Genomic DNA, 14,801 nt, shown 5'->3' with positions numbered 1-14,801 from the left:
CAGATGAATACCTTTGTGAAGAAAACTTTCTCATAAGAATTCAGCAACTGCATTCTGCAATATAGCAGTGTTGTGGCAGTTGAGGGAGACTTCGTGAAACTACACAGCTTTTTGTTGAGGCTTAGCACACACAAAAATTGGGATTTTTTTTTAGGGAAAACTTCTTCAAAAGAAAATTAAAAAATTGTACATTGTGTTTTTTAGCTTTAAGATCGTCTATGCTTTCATCAATGTATGTGATGGTTACTGAGGCAGTAGTTGGCTGTGCTTTTACATAAATTTAAAAAAAAAGTAATTATAGAAGAAATAAAAATGTGTGCTTTCCTTCAATACTATGTGAATATAGCAGCTCAGCAGCCCAGTTTGTAGAACGCTAAAAGCACACACTGCTGTTCATGCAGTGAGCTGTCGAAAAAAAGTGGATCTTAGACTGTGTAGCTGCTTCTTTATATAATTAACTCTGTAAAAGTGAATTTCAAGCATTTACAACTGAACATGCTTATTTCCTATGGGGACAGTTTCTCTGCCGAGCATAATGGGAGCGTATTAACTTATCCGGACTCGAGGTCTGACTCATAATGCAGAGTCACATCTGGGGGAGGGACAGAGTCTGCATTTCTGTTGACCGCAGTTTTCAACACCAGGAATCCTTTATTGGAAGTGCCGAGCAAAGGGGGCAATCAGCTTGGGTTATTTGACCTTCTGAGCAATCATCTTCTCATTTTAGCATTTAATCTGATAAGGAATAACCTGCTGTTGACATTAGATTGATAAGGGATGCAGTACTCTGACATTACTTCCATGTGTTTGATGTCCGGGTGACTTTTAGCCTTAGTCCAAGGAAAGAGATGCCTTGGGTAGCTGAATAATACTGATGTTGGTGATATCAGGGTTTTCTGGGATGTTGAGAAGTACCTACCTGAAACAAGGAATAAGACCTGAATAAAGGAGAGCTCTGAAAAAGGAAGTATTTTTGAGCTGGACAGGGCCTTGGAGCGTGTGGAATGTACTTGTCAGCAGTTATTTTTGTGCCAACAGGTTAGATAAGTGTTGCTGTTTACATACCAATTTGCTCTGTTATTGAATAATTTGTGTAGTAACCAGGGTAACCTTTCCACCATGTGATACATTAATTACTCCAAAAATACAGATCTTCATAAAGGAACTTCGTACCAACAGGTTACATAGAAACTTGGAGAATTTACAGCATTTCTTAGACAGAAAATAGGTCTGATAAATAGAGTTGCTCCAAGATTGAGCCTTGGTCCAAGCCAGGCGGAGCAAAAGTCTTCCCATTGACTGGRTGGGGTTTTGGGTCAAGTTTTATGGCACACTTAAAACAAAGCTCACGAACTTGTTCTGCCTACTTCCGTTTGTATGCATCTGAASAGAAGCACCTGGGCAAGATGCAGCTTTGCATTGGATGGGCAGAATAAAACAGTCACATGAAGATTTTTCTTTTAACTCCACATAAAGCACAAGATACAGGATGAGGGGAAAGAGGGAGGGATTTCTGAACTTTGGCTTTTCTGAACTTTGGTATTTTTTCTTGGAATAAATGATCTCCAGTGTCAGTAAAAGGCAACTTTGGTAACTTGTCTTTGAGGCCTCTAAAATTACAGTATCAGCTGAATCTGACTGAAGAGCAGAGTGGTGGGTTCAAGAGATGAACCTTGAATTTTGGGTTACAATCTCCTGCCACAGCCAGAGGTTTTACCTCTGATTCATTTCTGAGTAAAACCCAGAAGTTTGGCATAACTTTTTCATGCTAACTTGACAAATTTAGGCCTTTAGAAGGGGAAAGAAAGGTGAAAACATGGTAGGAGAGTAGAATATTTGGCCTGAGGAGTATTAATAAAGTTCAGTGTCTGCAGCTAGAATAAAACTGTTTGTGTCAGTCCAGATGAGAAGCACAGTAGTTGGAGAAGCTTGTATGTTAGGAGATTGGGTTTTATCTTAATTTAAGAAAGCAATAAAGTTTGGCCATGGAACTGTCAAGTTAGGTAGGAATGGACCACCAAGAGGGAGTTGAAAGTGTGTCCAACCAAAAGGACCTGAACACTGCTGGACCTTTCAGCCGTGATTGAATATCTTCCTGTAATTTGTATTTGAAGGAAAAATATGAACTATTGGTCTCAATGCAAGAATTGACGAGTAAAAATCTGTAACCAAACCTATGGAATGGCCATATTATATTATTGTATACTTCTGTTTGGATCTTGCATTCTAGTTTTTGTGTGCTGATGCAAGACCTGTCTAAAAGTGTGTTCTGTAGCAGCTATAGCTACGTTTGCAGGTTCTTGCTAAATTAYTTGCTGACATACCATAGATAGATATCTCCCAGACAGTTAAAATTTGATTTCAGTATATCAAAGCAAATTAGCTAACTACTTATATTAAAGAGATAAGCCACTTAACAGGTTTAAACCTTTTTTTTTCCTTTTTGCTATAGGAAAAAATATGTTATATTTCATATATTTAGTGAGAGGACTTCGTAACTATCAAAAGGAAGGACTTTGTATGTACAGTGTGTGGCACGATGGGGCTCTGAGTGTTGCAGTAGGTTACCTCACATGCACGTACCTTGTACAGTAGTATAGATCACTTTGATAATTGCATAGACAATACTTCTGTCCAAGTGAGGAAGAGATAAGAAAGAGACATAAAAGCTAAAATCAGGAGATTCAAGATGCTAAATTCTATGCAATCTGTGAAGAAATATGTCTCAAATCCTCAGAGCAAAAGAGAAATGGGAAAGCAGCTCTATAATTACTCCAATCAGATAGTATGCCAACAAAAAAGGAACAATTAGTGATGTTTCCCAGTCAGTAGGTATTTCTCCTTAACTGAGTGATCTATTGCAGCGATATGTAATTAGGACCACGTAATAATAGGTTTGGTAACTCTATCCCTGTCAAAAAGGGAAGCAAATCCATCCTATTGATAATTACGGGTTTCTCGGTATATCACTTTTTTCCATCCTCCTTTTCCCCTCATCAGATCCTTTAAACGTGCCTGTCTTTTTGCTTCACCATACTTTACTTTGGGTCAATGGTCGTATTTATAGATGGCATTCAATGAGTTAACACACACACACACACACACACACACACAGAGAGAGAGAATGAGAGACATAATTTGGAGAAAGAAGTTCCTATTTTCTAAAGTGTTTGGAGCTTCTCCTCAGTCGCAAAACTAGGATAATTTTGAGACCTGTTTGATTTTTTTTTTTTTTTTCCCAATACAGAAATTACTTTTCAAGAAGCTAATTGCTACTACAGGAAACAACATGACCTAAAAAGTGATGTACTCGGTCCTAGCTGTTTGTGTACTGTGTAGATGTTGTCATGAGGAAATGATAGGAGATTTCAGACCACAAATTCTCTTGCCAGTATAGAAAAGACATTTTCTCTGACCTCTTGTCATCTTAGCAAATGCTTTGTTTAAATAAAGATATGATACTGCCAGTGAAATATAATGAGATTTCAAGTAGAAAGATACTGGACCCAGGTGAGGCTTAGCAAAGAATATAGAATTTGGGTGTAAACTGATGACATGGCACGTATTCCCTTTCTATTAAAAAAAAGATCTGAATGACAGCTGACATACTAAACATACAAAAAGCATTGTTGACATTTAGTATGAACAAACATTCATGGAAATAACTCTGCACATGATTTTTACACAGTCTGGATGTCATAAGAGCTGACAGTTTTGGCAACTGCATGCCTCCGTTCATACCAACCTATAAATCTTGGGATAAAAGTGATACTGGTTTCTGCAGTTGTTGACTTTACTGAAGTATAAACATTATATCCAGGACTCTATCTCTAATGGATTTCAAAACCAAAGCCTAGCATAAAAACCTAGAAAGTATAGGGTGCYGGTCTCTGGGCAGACTTTAAAACTGCTGTTCCTGGGAAGAATAACTGTTTTGCTGTGCCAGATCTGGTGACAGGGATGGGTAACACTGCATCTTCTTCCCGGTCAGCCAGGTACTTTGTTGAATAACTTGACTTAAGGAAGTCCTTAAGGCAAGTCCTTAAGTTCGTTTTGAGGAAAATGTTCCTACTGTGAGTTGCTGAGTACTTGATGGGCATCAGTTTACCACTTGCTCATGTTGGAGATTTTAGCATCTCTTCTTTCAGTAGTTTGCAATAATTGTCATTTTATTTTTTTTAGCAACCCGAATTTGCCTGTTTTCTATAACAGTAAGAGCAACTCATGTACAACTGGGGTGGTAGGGCCTTCACGTGAACGCTAGGACACTCCCAGTTATGCATCTGCTGCCCTGGTTAGTGTTACTGGTGAGGATGGGCTACTGACTACATGTTGTCTACACTCATACTGGTGGTACACTGTCTGTAGGCTTGTGACTCATGGAAAAGGGGTCAGAGGCAGCCATTTGTGGTGCAGATGTTATACCAATACTACAAATCTGCTTATATGTGCTGCATATTCTTGAGCACCATCTACTGGTGTTTTGGCTATTATTGGAATATTTATAGATAACAAGCTTTCTTGTGAAGAGTGCATGTTGTTTGCCTGCATCTAAAACCTTAACTGTATGACAACTGCAGCTTTCTTAAGCAAAGCCAGGTTAGTAAAACTAAAATCTGATGCTTTTTGCATTATAAACTAGAAATCTGATTTCACTGCTTGGAGGAGAATTCCTCCTTTTGTATTGCTGTTGCCACTGAGTTTTTTCATCTCCCAGGAATGATAACCTTTCTTTTGAAGCCATCTCTTTTTTATTATTTATTTATTATAAAGAGGTCACAATAACAGGTTTACAGCAAAACTCAGATTTCATCTTTGCAGATCCACAGGCAATTGGTAATGACAGGGACCTCAGATAATCTACTTCAACCTTTTCTTTCAAAGTAGGATTGGTCTTCAGCAATTTTCAGTTTGACTGTTTGCAAGGTTGTAAACAACAGACAAGTGGTTTTGTGCCTGACCTACTAAGGCTAGAAGCAAAAAGTAGCTGTGGTAGCACGCACAAGTTCTACCAGACGGAGGGCTGGTGGGTTTGCCTCTTCGGTTCTGTAATGGCATCACACATCTGTACAAGTCCTTTTGTAATGCTGCCGTACGTGCTCTGTTCCCCATTGTATTTATTCACAAYGTTTCATTTATTTTACAACTGTTGTTCAATCATTTTGCTAAAGAATAACAACTACCATTGCACTTCTGCATACAGAAAACAGAGGTAAAAGCGATACAGGCTGATGTATTTATCCGAAGGATATTATTGGCCAGTTAAGACTTGCTTCACTTTCTTTACATGATGATAATAGTAATATCTGCTTAAAGGGAAAAGACATTTTCAGTCTTCTAATCTGCCATTGACTTGGGTTTACCTCAATAAGTTCTTTTAACTGTAAGTGTCATCTGTCAACGTCTGAAGTGTTTTTTGCTTTACMGAACAAGAAAATGAGTGTGTGTGTTTCCTAATGCTAAAATAGGAAAACTTGTTAAACAAGATGCACAGTAACACTAGCATTAAAACAAAAATCAAAACTTTTCAAAAATATAAAAACAAAATACTTTTATCTGTACGAAATCTTTCCTGGAAAAGCTCTATTACTGATAAAAGAGATTTTAAAGTGGCTTCTGAAATAAATTACCTAAAGTTAACAAAAATTGTACTCAAATTATATAAAGAGGCAGATAAAAGGGGAAAGAACACAAAGTTAAGGGTAAAAAAGCATAAATGCTTTTGCAGTTCCCATCTCTCTGCTTACCTTTACATCGGCAGACRGCCTGTTAGGAGCTCAAAGCCCGCAGCTGCCAGCTGTCTCCGGGAGATGTATTAGACCTCCTGTCATATGACCCAGCAACTAGGGTTTTTCTTGGCGGGAGCTCTATTCCCAGAGACATACCTGGTTGTCTGGCATCTTCAGAATATGATTTCAGGTATGTATGGCAATGGAAATTCAGCTGAACTCACTAATATGCAATAGGACAGTGAGCTGCATGAAAGCAGTTTAGGACTTCCTAAATTTGTTCAAATAAGTAAGCATCATCTTTCAGAAAATTACGTACAGAATTCAATATAGATAATTAGAAGACAGATCATATAAGCAGTATAATAATATACCTTTCATCCCCATAATCTTTGCCTGTCCAATGTTCATAGATAACTGACTCAAAAGGGCCGTAACTGACTAAAATCTTTCAGAGAGAACCAGGACCTTCATTCCTTTGTTCCTGTGCTATTTCTTCCTTTGTTCTTCCTTTTGTCGCCAAAAAAGTAAGACAAGTATAATATTCTTCTGAATTCCCAAACTCCTCGCTATGAATAGTAATTCCTCCAAATACTGCGAAGATAGCAATCTACACTTGGTCTCCTACTGTCAGCTGTAACACTCGCCTCTGAAGTATTGTAGCCTGCAGAGAAAAAACTTTGCCATCTTGCTTCATAATTTGTACTTCTTCAAACAAGGAATTGACTTATCTGACGACACTATCTTCAGACTTGTTCAGTTTGGTGTTGACTTTTTTCCTTCTTAGTTATTTGTGACCTAAGAAAAACAATTAGACCAGTACTGCTTGCAACCTCAGTTCAACCTGTAGGCAGCTTGCGAACTAGGGATGTACGGTCATCTTTTTTTCTGTATATATTCATGTTTATCTCATGTAAAAATTGGCCCATGCTGTTATCTAACTTTGGGATCCCATTTGGTAGGTTATTTTCAGTGGCTCTTTTTGACTGGATGTTGAACTGACTGTGTCTCCCAGCAGCTATTCAGCTTGAATATTCACCTGAAATTCTGGAGTAGTGTTTGGCAATGTATACAGCATGAAAGGGGGTGGAAAGATCCAGCAGAGTTCAAAGGAGGAATAAAGTGGTTACAGCTCATTCAAGTTCAGATTGAATTGTTTGTCAGCCTCTGGTTGCTATTTGCCTTACTGCATCTTTTTTCCTATTTTGCTTTCCTTGATTTTTAGTCTAAAATTTGTGTTACTTGCAGAAAATAACGCAGAGAGATTTATAGAGAAGATACATTTAAAAGAATATGATCAATAGAATCCAGTCACCATTTTCTTGATGTCTTAAGGCATATGAATATGCTAATCCAAATAAAACATGCTGTGATAATGTTCTTTCCTGATGTACCATCATATTTGGTTAATTGTAACATATTAAGGAAATGTTTGAGAAATATATAGAACAACATATAATCTTGGACTATGGGGGAAATACTTTTAACACTCATGGAGATAAGTTTATTACCTSTTTTCAAATCTCTGCACTAGAAGAAACTGAGCTGATATGAAAGTTCTTTTTAAGTGGAGCTCATGCATCAAATTTAGCCATGCGTGACAGGGCAAAGCATCTTTTGGCTGAGGTGGGTGCTTCTACACTCTTATAGCTTAGCCACGTGGGCCGTCAAGTGTTCTCATTTATTGAAAGTTTATGGGAAGAAACAGGAGAAAAATGTTAACACTTTTCTCCAGAAACCTAGTTCAAAGCAATGCTGAAAGCTTCAAGGCAGRCAGCAGCAGCTGTCAAAAACCCTGTGACCTTGTTGGTTGTTCTGGGTTTTCWACTCTTGCTTTCTGCATGCTCTTCCACTTCTACTTATACTTTTTTACAGTTCAAATCTCAGGATGAGCTCTGGAAGGTCCCTGATCATTTTATGACTGGAAGTGATTTGTGCGTGTGTGTGTGTCTGTCTGTCATTAACGCRTTGTAACAACTATATGGAATGACTTGCAATGTGAAAAGGAAACCATCAGTGTGTGTGTGTGAGCTGCAAAGAAAGCTGCTGAGAAAAGAGAAGGGTTGCCAGACTGCAAGTGCTGCAGTACAAACATTTTTGTGCTTTTGCCTCCAGGTATAGCCTGTGAGCACATACTGGAGTTCTCAACAGAAACAGCTGTCTGCTGTGTGCAACATCCCCAAGTGCCTGTGCCTGGTCTTCATTGCAGAGTTAACGTGCTTATATTGAATTATGATAGAGTTAATGCTGCATGTGCTTTGAGACCCCTCAAGAATTAGGGGTACTCTGTACTACTGGACTACAAAAAATCACCAGTACCTATTGATAGTCTTCCTTAAACATTGGTAGTCTTTAAAAGATAGCATCTTTCCTGCCTTATTAGCTTTTAAGCAAGCCTAAGCAGCTCCTTGGGGAACAAGATGTGCTTCTTGGGGTATATGTGCTGAGAAAGTGGACTCTTCTTAACAGCTGGGTACACCTTAGCTTTCACCTTACCTTATGACAGAGGGGTAGCTTTATTAGTAGAAAACATTTAGGCATAAAAGAAAAACTACTTACAAACACAGATTTGTAATGAAGTCATAAAAAAAATAATAAAAGTCTCTTAGATCGTTAGATCATGCTGGAATCTTATAACCTCAAGTTGGAATTCCTGTTTTGCACCTATTAAAAACCAGAACTTTCTTGCTATCCCAAGCTGAGCCTYGTCTTCCTCACTGTGGTTGTGCAAGATAGGGATTAACTTACTATTACAYCCTTGTTTTTTTGTTTTTCCCCAATCCTCTGATTAACATTTCCATTGTGTTTTTAATTAACACATTATTGAGCTCATTTTGCACATCTCTGTTAGTCTTCCAAAGTCATCCTAGCAAAGTCTTATGCAGTAAATCWGGAGGGGCATTTAATGGATAGCTTTCTTTAGAACATTTGTAATTACCTTTTTTGTGTATGAGTGTGAGCGTTCTGTAAAGATCACGGCTGCTGTTGCAGTCGGTGAATTTGAGAAAGTGAGGTTAGGCTGAGAATATAGCTTTGTTCGTGGTTTGAGGGGGTTRCCTTCTGGATGACCCCTGCATGGTCAGACCCGGTCAGGTGGGAACAGTCCCACCACAGTGCCAAAGACTAGAGCTGGGAAGAGAAACTGAATCACCAGGAGGGCCAGGCGGAGCCCTCCGCTAGGACGAGGCGCGCGCGCGCCGTGAGCTTTCAGCAGCATCACCCGCCGGAGGGGTGACCGGCCGGAGTTCAGAGCCCCGCTTCACCCGCTCGCAAGTCTTGTCTGCGGGCGGTGTCGGATCCAGGTAGTAATGCCTGTGTGCAGCGGAGGACTCGAGCTTCCAGGTGACCGTCAGGAGGAASAGCGGCCGCGGTCCGCCCGCGGCCGAGGGGGAGCGTGCAGACCTCTGCCTCGAGGTGCTGGAGCTGGTGGTCACAGCCTGTGCTGGGCAGCGGGCTTCAACTGTTCATGACCCAGGCTGGGCTGCAAACGCCAGGAAGTGAAGTCCAACCGCTCGGTAGGCAACAACTTTCTCATTTTAGTCAAAGATGGTTACTAGAGTGAATTATGGCTCTTTTCAGTAATGAAAATATCCAGCCCTCCCACAGAGGGTAGAAATATGAAGAATGCTATTGCACTTGCCACCCCAACATTTCTTAAAGGTTRAAACATTTACTACAAAGAGAACATAAGTTTAGGCCCTCTCCCACCACTTATACGCAACTATGAACAAAATAACTACAAGTAAAATAATTAGCTGCTGGTATATTGGAGGCTGTCAGGTGCCAGCTACAAAGCTGTCAATGCCAAAATTTTCRTTTATACAAAAAAGGAAATAAATAAAGAAATATTTGTGAGAATTTTAAACTGAACCTCTGAAACAATTAAGTGGAGCTGAACAAGTTCATAAAGCAAAGACTAATGACATGTCCCCCACACCGCTTGGCCGTGTGCCCCCATTGATTGACTCAGGGAATGTTACAGGCGTTAAGTTGGTATTTTTCATTAGTCCCAATGAAATATGAGAATCTCTTACCATTCCCTCTGTTCAGCTCTGCCTTATTCTTGTAGCTAAAGCTACCCAATCATTACGAGAAATCATTATTTATTTGTGAGTAGGGAAGAATCGAGGCTCCTTTACCAGTTCCAGTCCTTCCATAATAGCTGGATTCCTTTCACCATCCACCTTTTCAGTATTTGTTACTGAAATTTGCCTTAACCATATAGGAAAGGCTAAAAATGCAAATAGTGCACGTGTATGCAAGGGGAAAATACCAGCTTTGTTTGCAACAGAGGTTTTAACGCATTGCATCTCATTCTACGTTTTTCTTCCCTGCGTGAATTAAACGTAGCTTGCGTTCAAGCGCCGGCTATGGCATTAGGCTTCAGCAAAGCAGGTTCTAGTGTCCACCTTAAATTTTATTTAGAATAACATGAAACAATGCTGAGGATATAACCCTGAAGGCAACTGTATGTGAAGTCATTTATCAACAAAAAAATGTGAGGAATGCTGAAAATAAAGTTAACGTTCATAGTCATATTTTCCTTTTTTCAGCCTGTAGTGCTAGGAGGCATTTTTCTTCATTCTCAAAGCATTTTCCTTTCTTTTTATTCATTATTTGTTTAATACAAAATCTGTTCGTGTGTCATAAAGCAGCTAGAAATTATTCACCAAAATGTGAGATGTATAAGCATAAGAATTTGAAGAACAAGTTATCTTCTCCATTCCCCTTGTCTTCCTCAATTCAGAGGTTTTGCTGCTGCCTCACACCACATCAAAAATAAGCTCCGATCCGAAGGTTTAAACCGTAGGAGCGCAGCCCGCTGTCGTCGCTCCCCGGGCGTGCGCGTAGCGGGGCGTCTGCGCCGCCGCGGCCCGGAGTGTCGGACGCCCGCTGGGACGATCGCGCAGCCGCGGTCTGCGCGCCGCGGGAGCGGGTCGGCAGCCTTCTCCGTAACCTGCCGCGTTCTGGTAGTAGAGTTAGCACAAATAACGGGAGAAGTCCTCCGGGACGAGATTTTTTTTTTTTTTTTAATGTGGTTTTGGTTATAAAAAAAATGGTGCCGTGAGTGTATATTGTTAATATACGTTGTATTCTCTGTGAGTGTGCATGTGTCTGGTTGTGCATCCTAGCATACTGATAAGACGTTTTTCCTTTGGTGTCCCAAATTCGCCCTTAACCAAACTAAAGAGAACTACTTTTTGATCTATTTTACCTGCATTGCCGCCAGGTGTACTCCAAGCAGTACTTGCAGAGGTAGCACGAACACAAATACCACCCGTGGCAGGAGGGGTTACGATGCCGAGCTGAGCGCAGCCCGGAGGAGAAGTGGGGAGGAATCGTAAAACCGCTGTGAGCCGCCTTGGAAAAGCGTGAGCGGSGGCCGCGGCGCGGGAAGCGCTCCCGGCCTCGCGGCGCCGCTCGCCGCAGGGACCGCGGGGCTAACGCCGCCAGCGGCCGCTGAGGAACGACCGAGGAAGAAATTCGTACCGCGGTGAACCGTAAACACCGTCGCAGACGATAAAACTTAATCAAAATGCAGCGTTGCCTTCGGGATTCAGATCCAGGGCCTTTTGATGATTAGCAGGATTATCAAGTGTCGATGCTCTGTTGAATACCACGATGTTGTAATATTGCACTCCGTGGAACATCAATGCCAGAAATAATTTAACACCTGCACATAAATCATTTTGCAATTATCTTTTGGGAAATTATTTTATCTTAATCTTTTTATTTTGTTCCAGATAAAATTAGAGAGGAACACTGAAAGATGACACTAGGTGAAACGGAGGAAGGATAGGAGCACTGTCAGGTTATATAAACTAAGCTAAATGTCTGTTTTCCATTATTTAATTTTTAGATTGACGTGCAGCTTCGGTGAAGGATTGTGAATAGAACCGGTTTGTGTGCATGTGCATATATTTAATTAAATTAAACTTTCAGCAACAGTAATATCAAAAATATACATTCTGCACTCCTTAGCATTAAGAAAAGTGATATTAAGGGGTAGAAAATCTTGAGCCTGTTGATCCTCCTTTCTCCTTTAATTTGAGGACTTAAATTATCAGTCAGAAGTTACAAAAAATTGTTCTCTGATCGTGGCACAGGAGAGAGACAAACTTAGTTCTCCCTGGCGCGCAGCGGAGCCGGGGGTACAGCCAGCGCGGGGTGACCGCCCCGGGGTAACCTTTCGCAGCGGGGCCCAGGGGGTYGCTGCTGTCGACGGGAACGTTGTGGCTACACCCCGGTGCAGGGCTCGGAAGCCCAGCCGCGGCCTCCAAGTGCGTAACGGTGGGCTGCCTTCGCAGAGCTGCGCGGGGTGGGAGCGAGGAACGCCTGGCGTTTGTGTTTTAGGATTTGGTCGGCTTTGTTTTAACACCGTTTGAGAGCTAATTCTAGGAACACCGTTGCAAGCAACTTTATCTATTTTCTGCTCCAAATGATCGCTTTGTGTTAAAACCTGTGAGCATTTAACAGCATCGTTAATGGAAAGAAGGAAGACTTAAATGGGCGGTACAGATGCCACTTTATGTTAGGCCAAAAGAGTGACAAAGTACCTCGCTTGGAAAGTATCAGTAAATAGCCGGCCAAACCCTGCCCTGGCTTATTTTCATGCTTGCTTGTGTAAACACATCAAATGCCAACAACTAGCTTTCTACTGAGGCAAATTCCGTGTAACTTTCTGTCCCGGTTCTTGGTAGCCAGGTTTTCCCGTGGGCGGTGCAAGGGGAAGGGCACCTGCGGCGTTCCCCGGGCGGAGCGGGGAGGAAGAACCGGGCCTGGCTGATGGTCGTCCTTCCAGAAAACCGAAAAAACTCCTCCAGCCTGTGCACTGGTCTTCGAATAGTGGAGCGGTAGCATCAAGTTAGCTGCGTGAGAAATGCTCCGAGTGTTCGAGCGGAAGGTGTCGGTAGGGTGAAGTGCGACCTCCTTGGCTGCTAGCACAGCCCTATCTTGAGAYCATGTTTTCAGTTGTCAAGATCTGACCAAACTTACAAATTCTCTTAGATGAAAATAAGYGTGGAAGGCTTGTGCCACTTGGTGACTTTATTATTAGTTCATCTGAGAATATTTCCATAAAAAATGGTTCAGTCTTGCCCGGGAAGGATTAATTAAACGTTTCTGCCCACGTGAAGAGTGTAAGCTGAGAAGATTTAGCATGTTTGGACTGTGAAGCAGAGATCTAGGATCTGAAAAGGAAGGAGAGCTTTGGTGTCAAAGATTTACAGAACTGACAATATTGTGTTTAGAAAATTGACCATTTAACACGTCTGCTTTGGGTCTGCACAGAGTTCTAGCAAAGTCGCGCAATGAGCAATCAAATTAAAACACATATATGTTATTGAATAAGCATAGGCTATGTTATTGAATAAGCATAGGCTGTGTTGTGGATTGAACAAAAGCTTTTGAGTTTAGGGTTTGTTTTTGTTTGTAAGGTATGTTTTTCTGTAACTAAAGGTGAAATAAGGTATGTGCAGAGGAAAGCTGAGTTGTAAATTTTGGCAGGTTTTAGCTCTTGATTATAAAATCAAGAAACCTTAAATAATATCCACCTTAATATAACTCTTTCTGTAATAATTATGTCATGGCTTCTATGTGCATATTCTAAGAAATCTAGAAAAATATTTAAGTTCTCTCTCTTTCTCTCTCCCCACTCCCTCTTTTTTTCTTTTTCCCTTTTTTTTTTCTAATGGATAGTCTTTTTGATAATTATCACACTACAAAAAATCATTTCTTCTTGAGGACTTTCTGAAGTCCTATGCTAGACATGTGCTGAGACTTTCAGTAAGTTTGGGGTCCTCAGCCCAGCACTGTGTATGTTTCGGCTACTTACCTTTAGAGCAGTTGCTTTCAACTTATATTTAGATATGAAGATGAATGTTTCTATTTTTTTCAAACTTGGAGGAGGGTTTTGGTGCCTGAAAACTTACTTTTTCAGCTTGTCTAATGAATAATATTACCTCTCCCTGCAAACACTGCTTCCCTTGCTGTCTTCAGTAGCTGGTCAACATATTGAGTAATGAAATATAGATTCAACCAGATCATACTGAAGAATGTTGCTGAAGACAAATGATGCTCTCACCCATAGGGTTTCCTTGCATTGGTACAGGAATTACATGGCTTCAAATTTTTATTTATCTTGCTAGGATTATGATTGCTTCTTAGTTTATTATAAAATGCCTGTGCTAGATTTCTAGTGTTGATTTCTTTGTCAAGATTTGGTTTCCACACTGTCATTGCTGTTTGGAATAAACTTTAGAGGCACTACAGTACAGGAAGATCTGTGATTTAAGTTCCAAGGGTGTCTCCCTGACCTCCGAAACATCTTTGAGCAGTACTTGCGGGAGCCGGCTGAGAGAGTTAAGCACAGGACTGACRCTCCCCGAATTCCTCTATTTGCCCTTTTCTCCACGGAGTCGCTCACGGTGCAGGCTTTCTCCACGCGCTCGGGTGACTTCTCTTTCACGGAGGGGCTCTGGCAGAGGACTCCTGGCAGCTCGTGGTTTGCAGCGCGGGGCAGCACCGCCGCTGGCTGTTGCCTGCCCCGTGCGAGGGAGCTCCTCCGCCGCCTCGGCTCGCGGTCCGGTGCCTTGGCTAAAGCGGGCGGTGGCGTAGACGTGGTTTAAAGCGCCGGGTGAAACCGGAGCGTCGGAGGCAGTAGCGCGTGCTCCGTGCATCAGCGGCGCGGCAGCAGTCCTAGTGAACGGAGGGCCGCGAATGGCAGAGGAGTCCTCTTGGCCTCGGGCTTTTCCAGCAGAACTGCGGTCCTGATTCAGACCTTCTCCTGTTAAGGGTTCAGACGCTTCTCGCGACAGCTGCAGCTGGAACTGCGTATGCGTCACACTGGACCGAAGTTAAAGGCGACGGGGAGGAGGGGACCCTTCACACGGGAAACTGAAAGTTCAAACTTTAAAGCCAATTCTGAAACTGTCGATCTAGTTATTTTGTCTATAGAATGGACGTAATGCGTAATTGATTCATAACGCTCTGTAAGCGATAATAGRCTCTGAGGAAGGCTTTTTTTAAATTGCTTTGGAGGATGCTAGTTATTAGAACAAAGTAAATTAAATA

The sequence above is a fragment of the Rhea americana genome, unplaced genomic scaffold, assembly GCF_003343005.1.
Source record: "Rhea americana isolate MKP2758 unplaced genomic scaffold, rheAme1 scaffold_19, whole genome shotgun sequence".
NCBI classification, from domain to species: Eukaryota; Metazoa; Chordata; class Aves; order Rheiformes; family Rheidae; genus Rhea; species Rhea americana.
Note: the sequence above shows the minus strand (reverse complement) of the source record.